General features: G+C 38.7%; 1 pseudogene; it reads right to left on the minus strand.

Annotated features, from left to right (window-relative positions):
- Positions 1-181: 181 nt before the first annotated feature.
- Positions 182-25,215, minus strand: LOC128265402 (NADH-ubiquinone oxidoreductase chain 1-like; annotated as a pseudogene).
- Positions 25,216-25,480: the final 265 nt, after the last annotated feature.

The following is a 25,480-nucleotide window of genomic DNA, read 5'->3' on the forward strand; positions in this document are numbered from 1 at the left end:
TGTGGCGTTTCCGTGGTCTGTTTTCTCTACGCAACACGGACGACGAGGCCGGCCACGTGATCCCGATAACAAAATCCCAGCGACAACTTCCAGTCCCGTTTTCGTCTCCTGTGTTTCTACAAATTTAACTGTAGAGGACTCTGGCCGGACTGAAGCCTATCCCAGCTAATAAAATTATTAATCAAACTAAAGCTATAAAGAATAAATCATTTAAAAATCATATATAAATTTGATAATGAAAAACATATATTATATAATAACTTCCAATTAAAACATCAAATATAATAAAATTAAAGCTAATCTAACTTCATACAGCTAGCAAGTCCACTAATAAAGCATAATAAGAATTAGATGATCAACCTGCTACTATAACGGTATAAACTTTTAATCTAGTACAACACAAAAAAAATAAACCGCCTACATTAAAAAAATATAACTTAACAAAAAAGGTATACATATCCAAACATATAAAGATAAAAATAAAGAAAAATAGGAGAAATATAATATCTTAAATACTTATTTAAGTTTATTCTTTAGTAGGAGGAATTCCTATTAAACCAACTTTATTCGGACCATTACGAATTTGGTTATATCCTAAAACTTTACGTTTAATTAAAATTAATAAAGCAACACTTACTATTACACAAAAAATTAATAATGAACTTTCAATTAATGATAAAAAATTCTATATAAAACAAGTATTATTTGTAATATAATTTACATAAATAAATTCTAAATTTATTACACTAATCTGCCAAAATAATTTATATTAATAATATTCATATTTTAAAATATAATTATTTTAATATTTGGTCCTTTCGTACTAAAATATAATTTACACCGGTTTGTACTCAAATCATGTAAGAACCAAAATTCGAACAGACATAAAACTTTAACGGCTTCACCCAAAATTATATCTTAATCCAACATCGAGGTCGCAATCTTTTTTATCGATATAAACTCTCAAAAAATTACGATGTTATTCTAAAGTAACTTAATTTTTTAATCATTATTAATGGATCAATAATTCATAAATTAATGTTTTTAAAAATTAAAAGTTTTTTAAATTTTAATATCACCCCAATAAAATATTTCAGTTTATTAAAATCAAATCGACTAAAAATAAAAAAGCTAAAAAAATTTATATGAAACAGTTATTACTTTTTAATCATTATTAATGGATCAATTATTCATAATTAAATGTTTTTAAACTTAAAAGGGTTTTAAATTTTAATATAAAATACTTTAGTTTATTAAAATCAAATCGACTAAAAAATAAAATTCTATGAAAAATGTATATGAAACAATTAATATTTTGTACAATCATTCTTTCCAGCCTTCAATTAAAAGACACAGTTTCATGCAGATAGCTTAAAAACTGAGAGACTTGTTTGCTTAGAAACGGACGTACTGACGGACGGAAGGACGGGCAGACGGACATGGCTAGATCGACTCTCCAGTGATGCTGATCAAGAATATCATTACTTTATAGGGTGGAAAATGTCTGATATTATTATACTCTCTGCAAGAGCAAAAGAAAAAATCTGCTTGATTTGTAAAATTCCGTAGAGATACAGAAGAGCCCAGCTACTGGACGGTATTATTTGTTTCTTCAGTCTATATCTGTCGGCAAACCAAACATTTTCAAAAAAAAAATACGAGAATTTGGCATTTTAGTTGTTTGGCATTTAGTTATGCCAATATAGGTGGAATTATTTAATTGATTTTTGCACAGTCTGAACACATTACCACAAATAAAAAAGCCCGCGACTTGAACTATTGACCAAGTCCTTGGAACTACAATATGCAAAAGCAACATTTAAAAGCGGCATGGCTCCCTAGAGCAATTTTTGTTTTCAAGTTCATATTGTTCTAATTTAAAAGAAACAAGAAAATAAGCAAACTTCGGCAAGCCGAAGTTCATATTTTGCTATTGCAAAAATTATATATGCTTGAAAACATTACAATTATTATTTACTTGCGTTTATGCTCAAAAACATTGAAGCTATAATGATTTACAGCTCAGTTATTCGACAATTCCTATGGCAGCTATATGATATCGCTTTCCGATTTTAACAAAATTAATACCGTAGTTCTGAAATATTAAACCAAGACTAAATCTCGAACTAAAAACATATTAGAACAAGAAAGAAAGCAAACTTCGGCAAGCCGATGTTCATATACCCTTGCAGATATTGCAAGAATTAAATATTTTTTAAAACGTTAAAATTATTATTTACTTGCGTATATGTTTAAAAACATTGAAGCTATGATGGTTTGCAGCTCAATTATTAGATAGTTATTTATATATTTTTATTATTTCTATGGGAGCTATATGATATAGTCGTCCGATTTTGATGAAATTTTAACTGTAATTCTAAAATATTTAACCATTTCTATATGTCGAAGAACTAAAAACAAAATTTAAATACAGCAAAGTTATATTTTTTTTGTATTTTTTTCCGATTGTTCCTATGGTAGCTATATGCTATAGTCGTCCGATTTTGATGAAATTTTAACCGTAATTCCAAAATATTTAACCATTACTATATTTCGAAGAACTAAAAAAAATTAACAGCAAAGTTATAATTTTTGTTGTATTAATTTTTCGATTGTTTCTATGGTAGCTACATGCTAAAGTCGTCCGATCCGGCTCGTTCCGACTTATATACTACCTGCAATAGAAAGGCAACTTTTGGGAAAGTTTCATGCAGATAGCTTTAAAACTGAGAGACTAGTTTGCGTAGAAACGAACGGACAGACGGACAGACGGACGGACAGACGGACATGGCTAGATCGACTCACCTAGTGATACTGATCAATAATATATTTACTTTATAAAGTCGGAAATGTCTCCTTCACTGCGTAGCAAACTTTTGACTGAATTATAATACCCTCTGCAAGGGTATAAAAACAAAAAAGGAATAATTATTTTTCGTTTTTGTATACCCTTGCAGAAGGTTTAAATTTCATCAAATCGGATGACTATAACATAAAGCTCCCATGGAAACAAAACAAATATTTAAAAAAAATTAAATTTAAAAAAATTTAACTTTTCTTTTATGTAATTTTTTTAAAAAATTCTTTTTGACTTATTAATAATTTAACAGTTTATAATTACGATTTTAATTTTATTAAATATAGCTGCCATAGAAATAATCGATAATTGAGCTGCAAGACCGCTCAGCTTTAATGTTTTTTAGCATATAGGCAGGTAAATCATAATTTTAATGTTTTCAATAATTAATTAATTTTTGCAATAGCTACAAGGAACTTGAACATCGGCTTGGCGAATTGTTTTAGTTATTTGTAAAGTTATTAAGAAAATTTATTTATAAAGAATTGTTGTAGCTGGAAAACTGTTGTAAGATTTTTAATTCTTCTGCCGAAGGTTAAAATGAGATATGAGGGCTGCCAAACCTAGAGACTCAAATGTGGATATAGCATTTGATCTTTTTTTATGATGTAATATTTGGGTGCTAATTAGTAAAATCCCAAACAAACTTACGCTGTTTCATCTACAGGTTCCGAACCGGCCTAAAAATACGAGAATTTACTGTATGGCATTTAGTTCTGTAGCCAATATAAGTGGTATTATTTAATTGTTTTTTGCACAGTCTGAACGCATTACCACAAATAAAAAAAATAATTGATTTAAATCTATATATTATATGTAAATCTAAATATTTTAATTTATGTATGAGCCAAGTAAATTTGATTTCGTTGCGGCATAACATTTGTTCTCCAAACTTTCTCCCCAGATGGACATTTTTTTCTGCTTGGATGGTTCTTTTGCTATAGTTCTCCCTTAAAGTCAAGTTTGTGATAATTGTATACAAATGTGCTCTTTTTGCTTCAAAGCATTTCTGTACTTTTATGCCAATTTTTCATTAAAATTATTTTTTTTTCATTAACCAACTTAAAACATTAAAACAATATAATATAATTAAGCAAAAACTGAGAACTATAAAATGTTTTCCCTTAAACCCCAAATTTATGCACGACGACTTTAGATCTAAATATTAATTCCCAAACGCACAACGAAGTGCGGCTGCACTTCGATACCCTGGCTCGCTCAGCCCGAAGCATTACAGCCCCACCCCCCTCCGCTTATACCAAAACCAAAATATACTCCGCTTCCAGAGCAAAACGCTCAAAGACCAACTCAACCTTATAACCAACAAAACCAGACTTACACTCTACAAATACAAAACAGCATCGAAGCTTCTTTAGCTACACTCACAAACATCATGCTTTCAATGCAAGGTACCCTCCAGGAACTAGTGCGAAACCAGAACAACCTTATGGAACTTCTGATCAAACAGAAGTCAACTTAAATGGATCCCTTAAGAATATGCGTTTGGAACGCTAACGGTGCTTCGCAGCACAGACTTGAACTTCTACAGTTCTTAAACACCCAGGACATCGATATCATGCTCTTCTCAGAAACGCACCTAACCAATAAAAAACCATTTCTATCTGACAGGCTACATCTTATATGCGAGCAACAACCCAGACGGCAAAGCTCGCGGAGGGACCGGAATCCTTATCGAACAGCGCATTAGGCATCACCCTCTGGAGGCGTTGCCTTCAACCACATACAGGCCACATCCCTACGAATCAACATAACCAGCGGTCCAGTCATCCTATCGGCTGTGTATTGTCCCCCACGATTTAATATTTGAGAGAGTGAATTTTTAGGCTTTTACAACTCATTGGGAAACTGTTTTATAGCTGCAGGTGACTATAATGCGAAACACAACTACTGGGGCTCTCGTCTTATTAACCCCAAAGGACGCCAATTATACAACGCTATTATCAAACCCGGTAATAAGCTAGATTTTGTTTCACCAGGTACTCCCACATACTGGCCAGCAGATCCGAACTAAAAACCAGACAGTATCGATTTTGCTGTAACTAGGAGAGTGCCGCCTAAAGTATAAAAAATTAAGTATAAAAAATATATAAGCTCATACTTTGAAATCGAACCTAAAATCTCCTGTGAAGCTAATATTGAAGACTCACTCAAACATATAACGGATGTATTGTTTTCTGCTGCCAAGCACTCTACACCCGAACTTTCAGCCTCATCCCCTCCAAAAACTACTCGTACAACTACACAGATCCAGTCGCTCCTTCAAGAAAAGCGGTGACTTCGCCGAGACTGGCAGGCAAACCGCTCCCCAGCCACTAAACAAAGGTTTAAAGAAGCTTGTCGGAAGTTGTCTAAAGCTTTTCTAGCTGAAAAAAATCAGACTCAACGTGCCTATATAGCGCAACGTGCCTATATAGCCACCAATAGAACCCGACTTTCCAATTCGATCACCACAGGTGGGTGGGCCCGTAGTGACGAGGAAAAGGCCAACATATTCGCCTCTTACTTAAAAAATGTCTTCCATCCGCCGACAAACCAATTCACTTTACTAAACATCTCAACAGCGGAGCCATCCTCCTCAATAGTTCTTGAAACAAGCACAATCACAACAGATGAATCCAAAAAAAGCCCCTGGCCATGATTTAATTTCGCCTAAAATGATAATTGAATTGCCTCTATGCACAGTCAAAAGCATAAACACCATATTCAACTCAATTCTTAAATGGGACTATTTTCCCACACAATGGAAAAAGTCTGTTATTACAATGATACCAAAACCAGGCAAAAACAAATCCCAACCTTCGTCCTACAGGCCCATTATCCTCCTTCCGTGCCTATCAAAGCTATTTGAAAAAAACCACCTCAGAACACACCTCCAAAGTGGCAGAGCGATCCACCTACATCAGTTCGGTTCAGGGAAAAGCACGGAACTATCGAACAGGTAAATCGCATAACAGCTGAAATACGCACAGCGTTTGAATGCAGGGAATACTGCAGTACCTTATACCTAGACGTATCTCAAGCCTTCGACCGCGTCTGGATTGACGGTCTGGTTCATAAAATCAAGACTGTCCTACCACAAACACCCACAAATTACATGAATCTTACCTTAAAGACAGAGTATTTTCTGTCAGATGCAAACACTTCTTCTCCGCCAACCACACAATCGAAGCTGGAGTACCCCAAGGAAGTGTGCTCGGACCAATCTTGTATGTCCTATACACGGCTGACATTCCCACAAGCAGTCAGACAACTCTATCCACCTTTGCAGATGACTCAGCTATAACAAGTCGTTCAAAATGTCCAAAAACAGCAACAGCGTATTTAAAAAACCACCTGGGGGCCGTAGAAAAAATGACTAGCAGATTGGCGCATATAAGTAAACGAACAAAAATGCAAACACATTATCAATCGGGCAACCTGCCCACCACTGGCCCTAAACAACAAACAAATCCCCCAAGTCGACGAAGTCACATACCTGGGCATCTACTTAGACAGGCGGCTTACCTGGAGAAAGCACATTGAAGCGAAGAAGATTCCCCAAAACTCAAGGCTAACAGTTTCCACTGGCTAATCAATTCGCGTTCACCCCTGTCACTGGAACTCAAAGAACTTATTTACAACTCTTGTTTAAAGCCAAACTGGATGTACGGGTCTGAATTCTGGGGAAATTATCTAACGAATAAAGTCGAAGATATTGCGAACAATAACTGGGGCCCCTGGTATATTCGCAACGCAAACATCCATAGGGACCTGGATATAAAACCCGTTGTTAAAGAAGAAATTGATAGTAAAGTTTCGAAGTACGAAGCTACTAGAAACCCAAACCAACTAGCCAGGCAGCTAAGGCGGCTCAGTAACCACTCTCGGTTACAGCGCAACGACCGTCCACTCCTGCCCAACTTGGGCCATTAACCAATTAACAATTATAATACAGTATAGGTTAAGATTGATTACTTATTGTTAGTCTCTTCTAGAGAAGATTCAATAAACAAATAAAACGTAAAAAAAAAATAAAAATTCAAATTGCAGAGCCAAATTATTACCTTGAACCATCCATCCGAGATCAGTTTCGAAACCGTTCTGCTTCTAAACAGCATTCGATAGGTTCACATAGTGGTGAAGTATGAGGCTCTTAGCCAGGGCAAACATTGTCCTCCGAAGAGCAAGCTGATTTCTCTGAGACCAATACTTAGCTCCGAGGGTTAACTTCGTGTCGGTGGAAGGCTTCAAAATGCGAGCTTGGACTACGAGGCCAAGCATCCGATGTTGATACCCAAGGTTAATCCGGTCACCAGGGCGATTAGTCTATTATCATGAGAAATATATCCGCGCACAGGCGTTGCTCCCTGCCTTACGGCAAAGGTATTGGCCACTTGGAGGCCGGAAGTTCGTGGCTAGCGTCATCAACAAATGCGTCAGATGCTTTCGGATGAAGCCTGTGGCTTGGGAACACGTGATGGGTAGCCTGCCAGCAGATCGAGTTCAGCCTAACCCAGCTTTTCGCACCACAGGAGTGGACTATTGTGGACCGTTCTATCCCAAGTCAGAAACCCGGAACAAAGCACCCCACAAGTGCTACATCATCGTCTTTGTCTGCTTTTCGACGAAGGCTGCGCACTTGGAAGTCGTCCAGGATCTCATAACGGATACTTTCATTGCAACTTTGAGAAGATTCATTAGCCTCAGAGGCAGTCCACGTACTATTTGGGGGGATAATGCGACAAACTTTGTTGGCGCTAAACGAGAGCTAGCGGAACTGAAGGAGTTATTTTTGAGCGAACCGCACACGGCTTCGATAACTTCCTCCTGTTTAGCGAATGGGATTGATTGGAAATTCATACCCCCGCGGGCCCCACATTTCGGTGGTCTATTGAGGCGGCTGTAAAATCGGAAAAATTTCACTTCTACCGAGTTTCGGTACAGCCATCTTAGCCCTTTATGAATTGACAACTCTTTTGCATATAAAATTTCTGTCATTCTTAACTCCCGTCCACTTTGTCCAATTTCAGAAAACGCTGAAAATGTTGAGGTGCTAAAGCCAGCGCATTTGCTAAAAGGTTCCAACTACACAAAGTTTCGCGAAGGCCGGTTAGGCAGTTGGCAAAGAGTAACACAAATGCAGCAGTACTTCTGGAAACATGGACCAGAGAGTATTTGTCCCTGTTGCAAGAACGAGGCAAATGGCGAATCAAAACATGCAACATCCAAATCGGCTTCAGGAGGACAACCTTCCACCGATGAAATGGCAGCTTGGGTGCATCCATGAAGTCATACCCGGAAAGGACGGCGTCGTCAGGTCTTACCAAAAGGGCCAAACTATCCGCTCTGACCATCGAGTCCCATTTGGTTGGAACCGTGCCTCTTTCAACGGGGGGAGTATGTTTAGAGCAGACCGCCAGCACTTATTCAAATGCTCATAGGTGTGCGCTGCAAACGCGGGGCTGTTATGCAGCTTTGTTCATTTCGCTACATTTATCGCGTTATCTATTCAGCGAAAACATGTACAAAAATTTGAAGTCAAGCTTTCGGCAAGAAAATAATACAAAATAGTTTCAGCTTCGAGCACAGCGAATAAAATCAAGAAATAATTTCAATTGATTTCAATTATCTATTTCTAAACAAAATAGTGGCATTTTGTTTGTTTTCCCCATAAACACCAGTTCATAGAAAACTTCACAAGTTGAGGGTACTTTTGATGAGAAGGTCAATAAACAAGTAAAGTAAATGATTGAACAGGAAGTAATTTGAAGGAGATTTCTCCTTACTGTAAATCCATTTGGACGCATCCGGCAAAACAAAATACAGATTGGTTGTAGATTATCGCCAAATCCTCCAGTGTAAGGCGTAAATACTCCAGTCTAGCAACGTGTTCCTCGAAAATCATATCCTCGAACTGAATCAAAAACAACTGAATTTGTTTAGCAAGCATTATTGTTTTGTTGGATTTTAATATGATTTCACTCCTTTGTATTTAAAACCAGACTGGTGTTAAAAGAGAAACTTCTGAGCGTATATGAGGAAATTCTCACTATTTACTTTATTTATTTAAAGATAAATATTCAATGTTTGCAGGACTGTATCTGTTCATATCTTTCCCCAAATATACAAGATGATAAATACCATTCTCATTTAATTTCTTAAAGGGTATCTTAGTGGAAAACTTGTTTACATAATGTTTTGGTAGAAAAACCCATATATGCTCCTTGTCCTTGTCTGCTAAATAAAGAGTTATTTGATTTCCATATGGTGTTTTCTTTAGTTTACATCCAATGATTTTACACTCAAATCCAATAGATAAATTTTCAATTGTTGTATAACCAATCAGAGGTCTTAACTCATTTATGGTGGATATGAAGTCCTAAAGAATCAAGTTAATTATCATATGATATTATATAAACTTTTAAATAAACGTACCATTTTGAAGTGCGATTGTAGGGATTGATGTACTAATGTGAGTATGGTCTAATTTACTTTCATAGTAATACATAGCCCTTTATATTTCGAAGACCTTATTTACATCGAAAGTTGTATACAAATATATACAATAGACAAATATATATTATTTACAATAGTATATAATATATACTATATACAAATATATATTATGGACAAAACTATATAAACATAAGTATTCAAAATTTCAATTCATAATCATAATAAAAGATTATGTTCTTCTAATATTCCTCAGTTCATTATGGAATCGTAATGTAAACGTTTGTGAGTTGTGAGTTTATCATACCTTAAAAATACACAACTTCAGCTATCCAAAATCGAAATCGTGCTATTATCAATGTGGTTTCTGTCCTGAGATAAAAAAACCTCTGGTTTGCATACACTACTGAAGCATAACTTCCATCTTAAAGAAAGCATCAAAATTTATGTACGAACATTCTCCTGAAACCGAACATAAATACATTAAAACATCAAAGCAATGTTAAATTCGAAGTATTCCCAGCTATCCAAAATAAATAAAAAGATTTTTAAATATTGATTTTTTAATATTTTGTTTATTTTTCTTATTGGTTGCAAAGTTCCTGTTAAATTCAAAGTATTCCAAGATATTTACTATAAATAAAAAGATTTTTAAATATTTAATTTATTAGTGTTTTTTTTATTTATTTTTATTGTTTACAAAGTTTCTGATTCCAACTATCATTAAACAAATCTAAATTCCATCAAATACGCTGTCATCGTCAGGGAATTCCGGTATGGACTTCCCGTCGTAATTGACACGCCAAATACTCCTGGGAGGTCATACCAATAGGATTTTCATCCAGTTCCAAGTTTTAATGGTCCTCTGGTATTTCTTGGGTTGATGTTATGGCCAGATAAAATGAACGCTGAATATCCATATAACATCGTCAACAGCATCGTCATCATAAATTGACTTCACAGTGATGTCATCAACAAAGATTACAGAAATATTGGATATGTTAATTGCGAGGTATAATATTATAATAATTATTTCAATCGCAAGTGACATATTTAATCTTTTTAGATAATTTACGACAGGGTGAAAGAATTTCGGCGAGTAAAGATAAATTATAATAAGTGTTAAATCTCATGGGTAAATACTGGGCTTCACCGGTGTATATAATCATTAATGTAAAGTACATATGTATGCTGACAGTATAAACTAGTGCTTAAATATAGAAAAATAAGTATGGGGTATAATAGACAATATAAATTTTCAAATTTTTTTAGTTTTACGTTCAAAGGAAATTCAATAATTTGTTCTTTTATGATTATTAATATTCATTCTCATTTTATCATTTATCAGTGGTTCGCTAGTTAATCACTTTTAATTTTATTAAAATAATTTTTTTTTTCAGAGGAAATATTCTTAGTGTAAATTCAAATAATTCATTTTTTTTTTTTTGTTTAACTCACTTGTGGCAAGGTTAAATTTATAAGTAATGATTTTCTTAATTTTCGGCATTGATATATATATATATATTTTTTTTTTCTTTCTGAGAATTTAATAGGCACAAATGTTTTCATTTTTTTCTTTTTTTATTTTTTTTAGTAATTTGAAATAAGGTAAAACAACTCACACAGCTGGTTCATCGGCGGACGATCGATCTTCCGACGCAGGCAGGCTGGAAAAGAAATCAAGGCATTTCTGCTTTGACATGGGTTGTGTTTTATATAATAATATAATATAATATATATTATATTATATTATTTGTGCACTTATAAACGTTTCATAATTATTTTGTTTTTTTTCGAATCAAAACGAATATAAGAAAACTTTTGGCAGGGAGATAGAAACCGTAAATTAACCGCGCACTAGATGACTCATAACTTAATTTAGATCTTATAATTATTTAATTAAATTAAATTTTTTTCATAACATAATTATCGTCACTCCAATATTTAATCACATAATCTTTTAATACATTTTTTTTTTTGATTTACGTTAACACATGGTTAGGGATTTCTCCCAGTGTAGCCTGTTCGCCGATATGCACGTGAAAATTTTCTTGCAAGCTTGATTTTTTTTTTTGGTTACAAATAAGGTTAAGATCGAGCTCAAGCGTAAATTTTAAATTTTTTTAAATTTGGGTTAGGGCCGATCTAATTGAACATTTTTTTTTTTCTGGCTTAAATGATTATTTGGCCGAGGTAATTCCTCGTTGAATTAAACGAGAGAGTTCAGTGTTTCAACTGCTGATCACTGAATAAAAATTTGGGGTGCTCCCTAAGGCACTGCGGTTCGCTGGCAAAGGCGGGTGCTCCTCAGGGCGACTGCAGATCGCCGTCCATGGGGTGCTCCTCCGGGCGGATCCGAATCGCTGGGCAGCGTGGGTGCTCCACAGGGCAGATCCAATTGCCGGCTGATGTGGGTGCTCTCCGGAACGTCGGCGAAAGTTAACTGGGCCCCTTGCACATGCGCTCGTGCTGGTTGCCGTGGCGGCCGTACCGGGAACCGTAAAATTTCTGCCTTTTAAAAGAAATCGAAAATTCAGCACTTGAAAATATTTAGTGAGAAAACCCCCACAACTCACTTCTTTGCTTGAATTATTCGCGGGAAAAATCACTTTGCGAGAACTTCGAAATACCGCGTGTATATTTTTTTCCACCACTTTGCCGAATGGGAACGAATAAAGTTCACACGTCTGACTGCCACGCCGGTTTTATTAAGAAGGAAGTTCAAAAAATCAAGCGGCGTCGGTTTCGGCCTTTTCCAGAAATTTCTGCCAGCTGAAAAATCCGCCATTTCGGCTTAGGACAAGCTTCTCAGCAACAGCTGATTGTAGAACTATCTGGCATCACCCGCATAAATACTAATTAGTATTTTTTTTGCTGAACACAAATTTCCGACACTACATTTGGCTATGCATCTGGCTAGTCTCCGAAGGTCGCTAAATACTAAAATAATCGCCAGTTTTCAAGCCAAAACAAACAAACGTTCTTCAGGCGCCGCTACAAAGCCCCCCCGGAAAATCTGGCTAGGGTTACCCTAGACAGATACCGACTGAAGACACGTTATTGTCGAATATCTTTTGCATGATAGCACTAACCATACAACATGTTGTATGGTTAGTGATGATAGGTACCTATAATTCGACCCTGTAAATCTTCCAATAAGAGTTTCCTAACTTTCTTTGAACCCTCGCTTTCACAAAGGAAGGACCGAATTTTTCATTGTAACCAGTTTGAAAACAGCTTTGTTTAAAATTTCGACGGAAAATCTCCTGGCCTTCTTCAAAAGACACAACTCTAGATCGAAGACTATATCGCTTTTCGTTTATATCGTGCTTTTCCTGCATTAACTTGCAAGCTTTATCTCGACTATTTCAAATAAATCCTGACGATTGAATTTCAAAGAACGATCATATAGTAAATTTAATTTCCTTAACAAAGAATATGTACCACCGGATGTAATCATATACTGAGTATCTGAGATACTCGTCCCAGTCCTTTTGGTCAGGTCGAAAATAAGCCCTAATAGCAGAAATTACAGATCGGTTAACGCGCTCGCACGCACTAGCCTGAGGTGAATGAACGGCCGTCAGCGTATGCGTAATGCCGTATTGCTGCACTAATTTCTCAAAAGCGTGAGAGCGAAATTGTGAGCCGTTGTCGGACACCACTGTTTCAGGAGTCCCATATGCCATAAACAACTCCGCTTCTAGATATTTTATAACTGCACATGTACCTATTTTCTTCACGGGTTTGAGAAAGAAAAATGGTCGAGCACGATAAATATACCGATATTTCCACTTCTGGATCTGGGATAAGGTCCAAGGATAACTATGAACAGCCGTTGAAAAAATCGCTGTCCCTTTCGATGTTCAATTGTAAAATCATATCTTTTTAAAGCTAAAGCCCAGGGATGCAAGCTATCGTGCGTCATTCGCAGCTGTTGTAACCCATAGTATCACTGATTACCAGCCAAATTTTAATATAAATACTACAGGATGGAGGACGCCACAAAACATTTCGCTAGCTGACCCTCATTTCATCTAATCACATCGAATTTATCTTTTAATTGGCGCTGGTCTGTTCCTCGGAATAATCGCTTAAGGGAAAATTCATTTGGATAGCACCTTGCCCACACTTCAAAACATCTAGCTTGGTTGGGTAGTTTCTGGAGGGATGTCAAGTATGCTAAATCGCAAATCTGTCTTGGCTGCCATTGTAAAGCAGTTTTGGGAGATTGAAGACTTCAGTTCAAAAAACCATCGATGCTGGCCGAGGAATTACGATGCGAACAACATTTCAAAGAAAATTACATTAAATTGGCCCGTCGTCGTTTCAAAAGTTTGGAATCAAGACTAAATAAAAACCCCAATCTGAAAGGGCAGTATTCGGCATTTCTAAAGGAGTACCTCATCTTAGGCCACATGTCTCTCGCATTAAGGGATCCAGCGGTGCCACAATTTTTCTTGCCTCACCATTCTGTTCAGAAGCTTGAAAGCACTACCACTAAACTTCGTGTCGTCTTTGATGGTTCTGCAAAAACTACATCTGGGATAGCTCTAAGCAACTTGCTTCTAGCAGGACCAACAATTCAGCAAAAAATCTTTAATATTTGGCTTCGGTTTAGATTCTTTAAAGTAGCTATTTGTGGAGACATCTGCAAGATGTACCGCAGCGTTCGTGTTTCGTACCTTATGGAACTAAGCCGGCTGCCTTCTTGGCTATAAGAGCCATGCATCAGCTCTCTTATGATGAAGAGGAATCATTTCAAGTTGGAGCAAAAATCGTTCGTAGAGATTTCTGTGTGGATGATCTAGTCTCTGGTGGCGATTCAGATGAAGAGGTGAAACAAATTCGTCATAAGCAAGCGCTCACGAAGGAGAGTCTGATCGCGATAAAGAGAAACTGATTAAACGGATCAGCTATCGCCAAAGCTTTGGGGTTGGTCTGGGATCCATCTTCGGATAATCTTCTCTTTAACTTTTAAATTTTATCAATTCAACGAGCCGTTTGGCTTAATAGCACCCATTTTTACAAAATCCAAAATTTTTTTGCAAACGCTATGGAACACTAACATGGATTCGGAAGACACACTGCCAGAGCCCCTCCCGTCATGGGAGAGTTGACCTCTCAGTTGTCGATCGTCCAGAACCTAAAATTTTCACGATTCGTAATGCAATCGCAGGCTTCCGTCGAGATGCACGGATTCTGTGATGCTAGCACAGCAGCTTATGGCGCATGCTTATACTTGCGGTCGGAGGCCAATCGAAACGCTGAAGCCCATCTACTTTGCGCCAAGTCTAGAGTAGCTCCCTTAAAAGCTTTAACAATACCAAGATTAGAATTTTCAGCAGCTTTTTTATTGGCTGAGCTTATCGTAAACGTTAAGGAAACACCCTTTCACTGCTGGTCGGACTCGTCTATTGTGTTGGCTTGGATTCGGCAACCTCCGAGGGAGTTCCACGCGAAAATCCAGGAAATATGGCTTGGCATCATATTTTAACAGACTTGAACCCGGCGGATGTGGTATCGCGCGGATATACCCCCTAAAGAATTGCTGGAGCACTCCCTTTGGGCAAATGTACCTCCATTTCTACTGAAAGGAGCGTCGAACTGGCCCTCCCTATTAGATGCAGCGCCGCTAATTGGAACCGTTGGCACTGACATATCTATCAACTGCAAGTTTCTTAACTCATTCGACAAGTTGCAGCGTGTTTCCGCGTACATTTATCGATTCATTTCAAATTGCAGAGCCAAATCATTACCTTTAACCATCCATCCGAGATCAGCTTCGGAACCGTTCTGCTTCTAAGGAGCATTCAACAGGTTCACATAGCGGTGGAGTATGAGGTTTTTAGCCAAGGCAAGCCTTGTCCTCCAAAGAGCAAGTTGATTTCTCTGAGGCCAATACTTAGCTCTGAGGGTTAACTTCGTGTTGGTGGAAGGTTTCAAAATGCGAGCTTGGACTACGAGGCTAAGCATCCGATATTGTTACCCAAGGATCATCCGGTCACCAGGGCGATTATCGTCTATTATCATGAGAAATATTTCCACGGAGGACCACATTCGTTGCTCGCTGCTTTACAGCAAAGGTATTGGCCAATTGGAGGCCGAAAGTTTGTGGCTGGCGTCATCAACAAATGCGTCAGATGCTTTCGGATGAAGCCTGTGGCTTGGGAACACTTGATGGGTAGCCTGCCAGCAGATCGAGTTCATCCTAATCCAGCATTTCACACCACAGGAGAGGACTATTGTGGACCTTTCTATCACAAGCCAGAAACAAGTCACCCCACAAGTGCTACATCGCCGTCTTTGTCTGCTTTTCGACGAAGGCTGCGCACTTGGAAGTCGTCCAGGATGTCATAACGGATACTTTCATTGCAGCTTTGAGAAGATTCATTAGCCTCAGAGGCAGTCCACGTACTATTTGGAGGGATAATGCGACAAACTTTGTGGGCGCTAAACGAGAGCTAGCGGATCTGAAGGAGTTATTTTTAAGCGAACCGCACACGGCTTCGATAACTTCCTCCTGTTTAGCGAATGGGATTGATTGGAAGTTCATACCCCCGCGTGCCCCACATTTCGGTAGTCTATGGGAGGCGGCTGTAAAATCGGCAAAATTTCACTTCTACCGAGTTTCGGTACAGCCATCTTAGCCCTTTATGAATTGACAACTCTTGCATATAATATTTCTGTCATTCTTAACTCCCGTCCACTTTGTCCAATTTCAGAAAACGCTGAAAATTTTGAGGTGCTAACGCCAAGGCATTTCCTAAAAGGTTCCAGCTACACAAGGTTTCCTGAGCCTGATGACACTCATCTTCGCGAAGGCCGGTTAGGCAGTTGGCAAAGAGTAACACAAATGCAGCAGCACTTCTGGAAAAGATGGAGCAGAGAGTATTTGTCCCTGTTGCAAGAACGAAGCAAATGGCGGATCAAAGCATTCAACATCCAAATCGGCCGTGTTGTATTGCTTCAGGAGGACAACCTTCTACCGATGAAATGGGTGCATCCATGAAGTCATACCCGGAAAGGACGGCGTCGTCAGGTCTTAGCAAAAGGGCCGTCACCAAACTAACCGCTCTGACCATCGAATCCCATTTGGTTGGAACCGTTCCTCTTCTAACGGGGGGAAATGTTAAGAGCAGAGCGCCAGCACCTAGTCAAATGGTCATAGGTGTGCGCTGCACTCGCAGGGCTGTTATTCAGCTTTGCATGTTTATTGTTCTTCGCTTTTTTTAACTCGCTACATTTTTCGCGTTATCTATTCAGCGAAAACATGTAAAACAATTTTTTTTGACAACATTTCGACACTTTTTAATTTGCAAAAAATTTCCCAGCCTTCAGCTACAGCCTTGAGAACCCTCATCGACACGGTCATTGCCTTGCTCAGAGGCTCAAAATTACAAGCCACAAAAAATATACACACGATTCTGAAGTCGCGAGTACGGAACAGCCAGTTGTCGTCCGATTTTTGGATTCTGAAAAATATTTGTGGTTATCATCCGGATCAAGCGGTGAGCACCAGCGGGTGGAGGGTGCCTGAAAATATTCAGTTGGCAGATCCATTCTTCTTCAAGCCCCAAAAAATATATATGCTTTTCGGCGCTGATACGTTCTTTGAACTTTTAACTATTGGCAAGATAAAGCAGGGGCCTGAATTCCCCATCTTACAAAAGACAGTTGGAAGCGTTGGAGTCAGTTGACACAACCCTGCAGAAATTTTGGTCTGTGGAGGACTTGCCGCCCAATGCTAAAGTCCATACTCCTGAGCAACAACTCTGTCAACAACGCTTTGAGAAAAATACTCGAAGATTGTCGAACGGTAGATTTTCGGTTCGTTCGGTTCAAATCTGACCCCAATACTCTTGGTTCGTCATACGAGGTTGCGAAACGTAGATTTTTGTCGCTAGAAAGGAAATTGTCAAAGGACCCTTCGCCGAAGATGTATCTTGAATTCATGGAGGAATATGTTTCAATGGGCCACATGTCCTCCACCAATGACAAAATATCATCCGGATCAAACGGTGAACACCCGCGGGTTAAGGGTGCCTAAAAATATACAATTGGCAGATTTATTCTTTTTTAAGCCCCATAAAATAGATATGCTTATCGGCGCTGATACGTTATTTGAACTTTTATCTGTTGGCCAGATAAAGAAGGGGCCTGAATTCCCCATCTTACAAAATGTGCCTATGAAAATAATGTAAAGGCTGAAAAAATGGTACATCTCAGCTTCCAGGAGGAAGCGTTGGAGTCAATCGACACAACCCTGCAAAATATTTTGTTTATGGAGGACTTGCCGCCCAAGGCTAAAGTCCATACTCCTGAGCAACAACTCTGTCAACAACACTTTGAGAAATATACTCGAAGATTGTCGAACGGTAGATTTTCCGTTCGTTCGGTTCAAATCTGACCCCAATACTCTTGGTTCGTCATACGAGGTTGCGAAACGTAGATTTTTGTCGCTAGAAAGGAAATTGTCAAAGGACCCTTCGCCGAAGATGTATCTTGAATTCATGGAGGAATATGTTTCAATGGGCCACATGTCCTCCACCAATGACAAAATACCGAATACTCCGCACTACTCCGCCACAAAGTACTTCAACTAAGTTGAGAGTAGTTTTCGATTCATCGAGCCGTACTTCCCCGCAGGTAGCGTTAAATGACATCTTGATGATAGCCCCAACTATCCAAGAGGAGCTGTACTCGACTCTGCTTCGGTTAAGATTGCATAAATTTGCCTTGCGGCCGACGTCAAAAAGATGTATCGCCCAGTGATGGTGGACGAAGCTGATCGAAACTTCCAGCTCATATTATGGAGATGAGATTCTTCTGAGTCCCTGAAAATCTTTAAGTTAAACACCGTTACAACTTCGCCAGCAACTTTTTTGGCGATTCGGTGTTTAATGCGGCTAGGAGAGATGGCGAAAGAGACTCATTCAAAAGCGGCAGAATGATTTTATGTTGACGATTTTTTGACTGACGCCGGATGCGTTGAGGACCTGCAAAGTGTTCGAGACGAAGTTTCTCAGGTATTGCAAGAGGCAGGCTTTGAATTGGCAAAGTAGTTTTCAAACTGCTCAAAATGATCCCCATCTGATAGCGCTGTAATGCCACTTATGGCAGACTCAGACATAAGTAAGACTTTTGGCGTGGTTTGGTTACCGGTTTAAGATTACTTTCAAATTCGATTGGATGACTCTATCCTGGATCTTCGCGCGACAAAGCGAAATATTTTGTCGGTGACTGCTCGACTTTTCGATCCACTTGGCCTCTTGTGTCCTTTGGTCACAAAGGCAAAGATGTTGTTGCAGGATCTGTGGCTTCGAAAATTAGATTAGGACGAGTCGCTACCGATGCAGTTGCTTACATCGTGGGAGACGTTTAAGGCGACGCTTCTGCAGCTGCCTAAAATTAAGGTATCGCGATTTGTCAACACAGATCCACAAGTCCCGATTCAAATACATGGTTTCGCTGACGCTTCCATGCGAGCGTATGGAGCGTGCATCTACGTTCGAAAAGTGAAGGTTTGAAAGTGTCTTTATTGACCGCCATATCGAAAGTAGCTCCCCTCACAACGAAAATTTTGCCCCGCCTTGAGCTGTGTGCAGCTCACCTTTAAGCAGATCTCTATAATCGTGTCAGGCCATTGCTAAATTGTCTATTTTTGTTTCAAACCGGGTTGCAGAAATTCAGGAGTGGTCGTAAAAAGCAATTTGGAAACACGTTCCCACGAAAGTCAACACGACAGACGTAGTGTCCCGAGGATATGACGTAGAGGAGCTTACAACGTCCATTTGGTTCGGTGGGCCTTCGTTCTTGCTAGACTCAGAAAATAATTGGCCTGTAAATAAACATTTCGAACTGCCGGCTGATGTAATGTCGATGGAGCTACGCAAATCGGCAATAGCTCTCGTAGTCAGCCCAGAGCCAAATTATGTGCCTCAGAAAATAGAGTCCTTTTCGTGGCACCTGAAGCTTCTGAGAGTTTTTGTGTGGGTTTTTCGTTTTATTCAAAGGTGCAGAAAGGTGTCGAAGCCCTTTTGAAAAAAGTATTTCGCCAAGAGAACTGGATTTCGCTTTTGATAAAATTGTCGAAGTTATCCAATTTCACGAATTCAGGGACGACATAAGTAAAATTCTGAAAAATAAACCGGTAGCAACGAATAGTCAAAAGTTAAACCCCTTTCTTCAGGAAAATAAATTAGATTGGTGTTCCTCGAGTTGGGGATCCGCAACTCTTGACGTAAATTATGGGAAACTTGCCAGCAGATAGACTCCGAGCTCTCCGCCCGTTCAATATTTGTGGCAATGATTTTTGTGGTCCCTTCAGCACAACGTATCGTATCCGTGGTAAGCCACCGTACAAGTCGTACGTGGCCTTGTTCATCTGTTTTGCGTCCAAAGCGGTCCACTTAGAATTAGTGTCTGACCTAACCAGGTCAGACGTGATGCGTTCTTGTTGGCATTTCAAAGGTTCGTGAGTCGTCGCGGGATTCCGGAGAAGGTGTGGTGCGACAACGCCACCAACTTCGTCGGCGCAGATCGCCACATGAGAGAGTTCTTAGCCCGTCTGGTGGAGCAGGGGGGCGGTATCGAAACATTCGCATCAAAAAAAGGATGCGAGTTTGCGTTCATACCGCCCAGAGCACCGCACTTCGGCGGACTATGGGAGGCAGGTGTGAAGTCTGCAAAGCACCTGTTCCTTCGGACGGTAGGCCAAGACCCGTTGACCGCGGAGGAGCTCGGAACTCTGCTCACCAGCGTGGAGGCCGTGCCCAACTCCAGGCCCCTCGGCGCTCTAAGCAGCGACCCGAACGACGGCGAGGCCCTGACCCCCGGGCATCTGCTCATCGGCGGCCCTCTTCTGGCCCCACCATCAGCGGCGCTCCCGGACCAGATCAGCCTGACCTGCTTGCGACGGTGGCGAGGTGTCTCGTCTCTCAGGCACAAGTTTTACAGGTATTACATTTTCACAACAATAACACCGCAAATACAAACAGACAGAACAATAATAATGTCCGATAGGTACAAGCCACGCCGGAAAATTATGAAAGACCCTTAAGATAAAATGACCAGTAAAAAAAAAGGTTTACACTATCAACTTAAGCTTTAATCTTTTTGTTCCACTTAAAAATGAAAAAAATACTTAAAGAAAGAAACTTTAGACTCAATCAACAATACTGACTATAAAAACAACCAATTCAAAAGGATTAGTATCAATAGAACTTCTTTCAAGCAACTATGCTGAACCCCATAATTTTCATAAAGTAGAATCAAATTTTCCTATTTCATGTGATGGATTATAGGCATTGATTTTATAAATAAACACAATTGTCAAATAGACTTAAAAGCAGAAAATGATTCTATTAATATTCCAATAAATCACACACTCGAAATTAATTTGACAATTTTACCAGCCAGATCCGAAGTCATCCGAAAAATTTCTATAAATTCAGCAACCAGGTATATATTAATACCAAACCAAGAAATCCTAAAAGGGATATTTATTGGAAATACCATTGCTGATTCTAAAAACATGTTTGTTTGAATACGACAGAAAAAACTGCAATCGTTCAACTAAATACACTGAAAGTTGACCCAGTTGATGATTATGATATAATGAAGTCTAATAATGACAAAATAGTAGAACCTTCAGTTTCTGAATACAACATTCCATTATTAAAAAATGGCGCTTAGTAATGGATTACCGCCAAATTACCGACAAACAAATTTTATCATATAAATTTTCACTACCAAGAGTAGACGATATTCTTGATGATGAACATTTAAAAAGAAGAAGTAGAAAATCAAGAAGAACAAGAAAGGAAGCAAACTTCGGCAAGCCGAAGTTCATATACCCTTGCAGCTATTGCAAGAATTAAATATTTTTTAAAACATTAAAATTATGACTTACTTACGTGTATGTTTAAAAGCATTGAAGCTATATTGAATTGCAGTTTAATTATTTGAGTTCCTATGGCAGCTATATGATATCGTTTTCCGATTTTAATAAAATTAAAAGCGTAATTCTGAACTGTCAAATAATTAAATGTTCAAAAAAAATTCTAAAAAAAATACAAGATAAAAAAGTTAAATTAAAAAAAAAAATTTTAATGTTTTAATTGTTCCTATGGGAGCTTTATGTTATAGTCTTCCGATTTTGATGAAATTAAAACCGTAATTCTAAAATATTTAACTTTTATTATATGTCGAAGAACTAAAAATTAAAAACAGCAAAATTATAATTTTGTTGTATTCATTTTTCGATTGTTTCTATGGTAGCTACATGCTAAAGTCGTCCGATCCGGCTCGTTCCGACTTATATACTACCTGCAATAGAAAGGCAACTTTTGGGAAAGTTTCATGCAGATAGCTTTAAAACTGAGAGACTAGTTTGCGTAGAAACGAACGGACAGACGGACAGATGGACGGACAGACGGACATGGCTAGATCGACTCACCTAGTGATACTGATCAAGAATATATTTACTTTATAAAGTCGGAAATGTCTCCTTCACTGTTGTTTTTTGCACAGTCTGAACACATTACCACAAATAAAAAAAAATAATTGATTTAAATCTATATATTATATGTAAATCTAAATATTTAATTTATGTATGAGCCAAGTAAATTTGATTTCGTTGCTGCATAACATTTGTTCTCCAAACTTTCTCCCCAGATGGACATTTTTTTCTGCTTGGATGGTTCTTTTGCTATAGTTCTCCCTTAAAGTCAAGTTTGTGATAATTGTATACAAATGTGCTCTTTTTGCTTCAAAGCATTTCTGTATTTTTATGCCAATTTTTCATTAAAATTATTATTTTTTTCATTAACCAACTTAAAACATTAAAACAATATAATATAATTAAGCAAAAACTGAGAACTATAAAATGTTTTCCCTAAAACCCCAAATTTATGCACGACGACTTTAGATCTAAATATTAATTCCCAAACGCACAACGAAGTGCGGCTGCACTTCGATACCCTGGCTCGCTCAGCCCGAAGCATTACAGCCCCAATGGTAGTTATATGCTATAGTTTGCGTAGACGGACAGAAGGACAGACGGACATGGCTTGATCGACTCTCCTAGTGATGCTGATCAAGAACATATATACTTTATAGGGTCGGAAACGTATCCTTCACTGCGTTGCAGACTTCTGACTGAAATTATAATAGCCTCTGCTAGGGTATAAAAATTAATTAAATACAAATTTGTAGAACCTTCAATTTCTTAATATCGTCTCGAAAAAATTCATTATTAGGTTGCGATTCTAAAAGATGGGATTTGTAATTGATTATCGCGAAATTATTAAAAAACTTGTATGGGATAAATTTCTACTACCAAGAATAGACAATATTCTTGACCAATTAGGTAGGGCTAAATACTTTTCATGTGTAGACCTGATGTCCGGATTTCATAATCGTTTCATATCGTTTCACGCGATTCTTTCCAAAGATTGATGACAATTGAATTTTTAGGTGTCGAAGAATCTTCCCCGGTTGTTCAGAAAAACACATGATTAAAAATCTTACGAAATCTTAAACAGTTCATATTTTTCAGACACAAAGTGACCTTCCTTGGACACAACCGACAAAGGTATTTTGCCAGACAGTAAGAACTACGATGTAATAGAAAAAATACCCAGTTTTATTAACAAAAATTTCGATTACTCACGTTAATTAAGTAACTCACGTTGTATTAAGTAAAAAGAATGTTAAATTTGAATGGACAGATGAATGTCAAAACGCATTCGAATACCTTTAAATTCAAATGATGAAACCCACACTACTGCAACATCCAGATTTTAATAAATAATTTCGTATAAGAACAGATGCAAGCAAATAAGCGAGAGAAGCTGTTCTAACTCAAGATTACAATAACACTCAGCTACCAGTAGCCTATTCATCGAGATAGTTTACAAAAGGAGAAAGCAATAAAAATACAACTGAGCAAGAGTTTGCAGCTATGCACTGGGTGATACATTTTTTTCGACCATATTTTTATGGAAGACATTTCACCGTCAAAACAGACCATAGGCCATTAACTTGAGATTAGACTTAGAAGAATACGATTTTACTGTGGAATATCTTAAGAGAAAAGACAATCTTATAGCCGACGCGCTTTTAAGAATAATTATAAAAGACTTAAAAATATTTAAACGAATAATAAAATTCTGAAGTCAGTCGCGCAGGAACAGAAAAAGAAAAAATAGATTTGCTTAGGCAAACTCTAAAAAAAGCTTCTTAGCCCAACGTATACAAAGTCATGGCCAATGAAGAGGTATGAAAAGTAGTGACCTTGCGAATAACAGATTCAATAAATAATATATAAAAAGTTATAGCAAGAATTGATATTAGAGATATGTACACCAATGGAATTCTCGATTTAGGTCAGTTCTTTCTGTTAGCAGCGTATATCGCGTGTCTTGGGGGCAGCTAAAACCGCTTCGTTCAACTAGCAACTTATCCCTGACTAAAACGCAACAGTATTTAGTTAGGAACTGATCTTTATTTGGCGCTCATCGCGTCTTTTATACCCTTTTCCACTTTTGTACTAGTTACAGTTTTTTTTTTGTATAACCAATTCTAGCGGTTAATTTAAGTAGTATACTCTATTTCGGGGACAAGTGTGTCTCATAAATGTCAATTCTTTGGCTCATCCCATCCTATTTATGTGGAAGGGGAGCATGCTTCTTAGGTCACAAGTGTAATCTGAAGTGGTGTTGCACCAGCAACCTAATTATCTATGTTCAAACGTGAACATTCTGCGGGGGGCCTTAATGCCTTAATTTATTTTAACTTAATGTATTCATTGGTAGCCCGAATTCTTGATGCCATTGGTTTTATTTTTTCTTTCTTAATACTACTGTAAGCAGTGGTGCTTCCGGCTTCTTTATATTGTCTTCTGTGATTTTTTTGTGCGCAGCTGTTAAAATGTGTTGTCCATTGCGGGCTGAACATTCGTTGCGCAGTCTCAGTACACCTCAGTACATCGGTATTTCTGCGTGTATGAAGAGTTTCTCATCCTAAATTATCGCTTGGGCTGTCATTAAATTGTATATACAATATACAGACGACTACAATGAATACATATACATGCAAATACAACATCTCTCGCGCTCTCATTTATATATGAGCATAGAATTTGAACGTAGAGGGGGATGGCCGAGTCCTCTGGAGGGTCCTGGAAGGTGCACAGGTCCTGTAGTTGAATGACGAGTCGTAGGTGTTTCGGTGTTTGGTAGGGGTGTGGGCGCAACCACTTTTATTCACTATGAAAATCGAACTAACTATTCTAACTTATTCTAATGCTATTGAAAGCGCAGTGGAGACTTCATGGAGACTTCGTGGTGGGGAAAAGGGAAGCTGCGTGAGAGTGGAGAGCAGATGGGGAGAGCGGAAAGCCGGGAATTCCGGGTGCTCCTTCGTGGCCTGAACATTCCGCCCCCCTTGCAATCGTTAGCGTTGCAAAAGAAGATGGCTTCTAAGGTTGGTGGCAGGCGCCGGAAATGATCCACCCACAAACCGTCTTCTGGGCGACCGGCAGTCCTTCGTCGACCATCAGGAACCCCGACTGGATCACCTTGGGGTACACGTCCGCCCCAAGAATGACAGAAATTGTGGCGGGAAGATAGAACCGCTCATCCGCGAGCTGTATGCCCTTTAATTTGGTACGGACGGCGTGTGTGTGTGCGAATGCCCACCTTGGGCTCGACTTTGAACTCCACCTCCATCTTGGTCGTCCCGCATTTGGACTGTATCGTCGCGTTGCACACCTTGTCGTCACCAACACTGGTCGTTGGCAACCGAAATGCGGCGGCCCGAGAAGCGTCGATGCAGCTCACTGGGGTGCAAGGGTCGATTAAAGCTGCGGTCTCGAAAGTCTTGCTTCCGGTCTTCACCATCACCGAAGCAGTCGGAAGGACGTTGACGCTGTGACGTTGTAGCAGCGATGAAAGCGACGGAGCTGGTGTAGGGGAGGCTGAGCGCTGCCTTGACGTAGGCGTCGGGCGATTTGGCGGATTTTGCCGGCGCGAAGGCTGCCCAGAATTAGACCGCTCATGCATATGCAGCACCGTGTGGTGGTTCCGTTGGCACTTCTTGCATTTTCCACTGCGACAGTCAGCTTTCGAGTGGTCGTGGGCAAGACAGTTCGAGCAATACTTGTTT

The sequence above is a fragment of the Drosophila gunungcola genome, unplaced genomic scaffold (assembly GCF_025200985.1).
Source record: "Drosophila gunungcola strain Sukarami unplaced genomic scaffold, Dgunungcola_SK_2 000121F, whole genome shotgun sequence".
NCBI classification, from domain to species: domain Eukaryota; kingdom Metazoa; phylum Arthropoda; class Insecta; order Diptera; family Drosophilidae; genus Drosophila; species Drosophila gunungcola.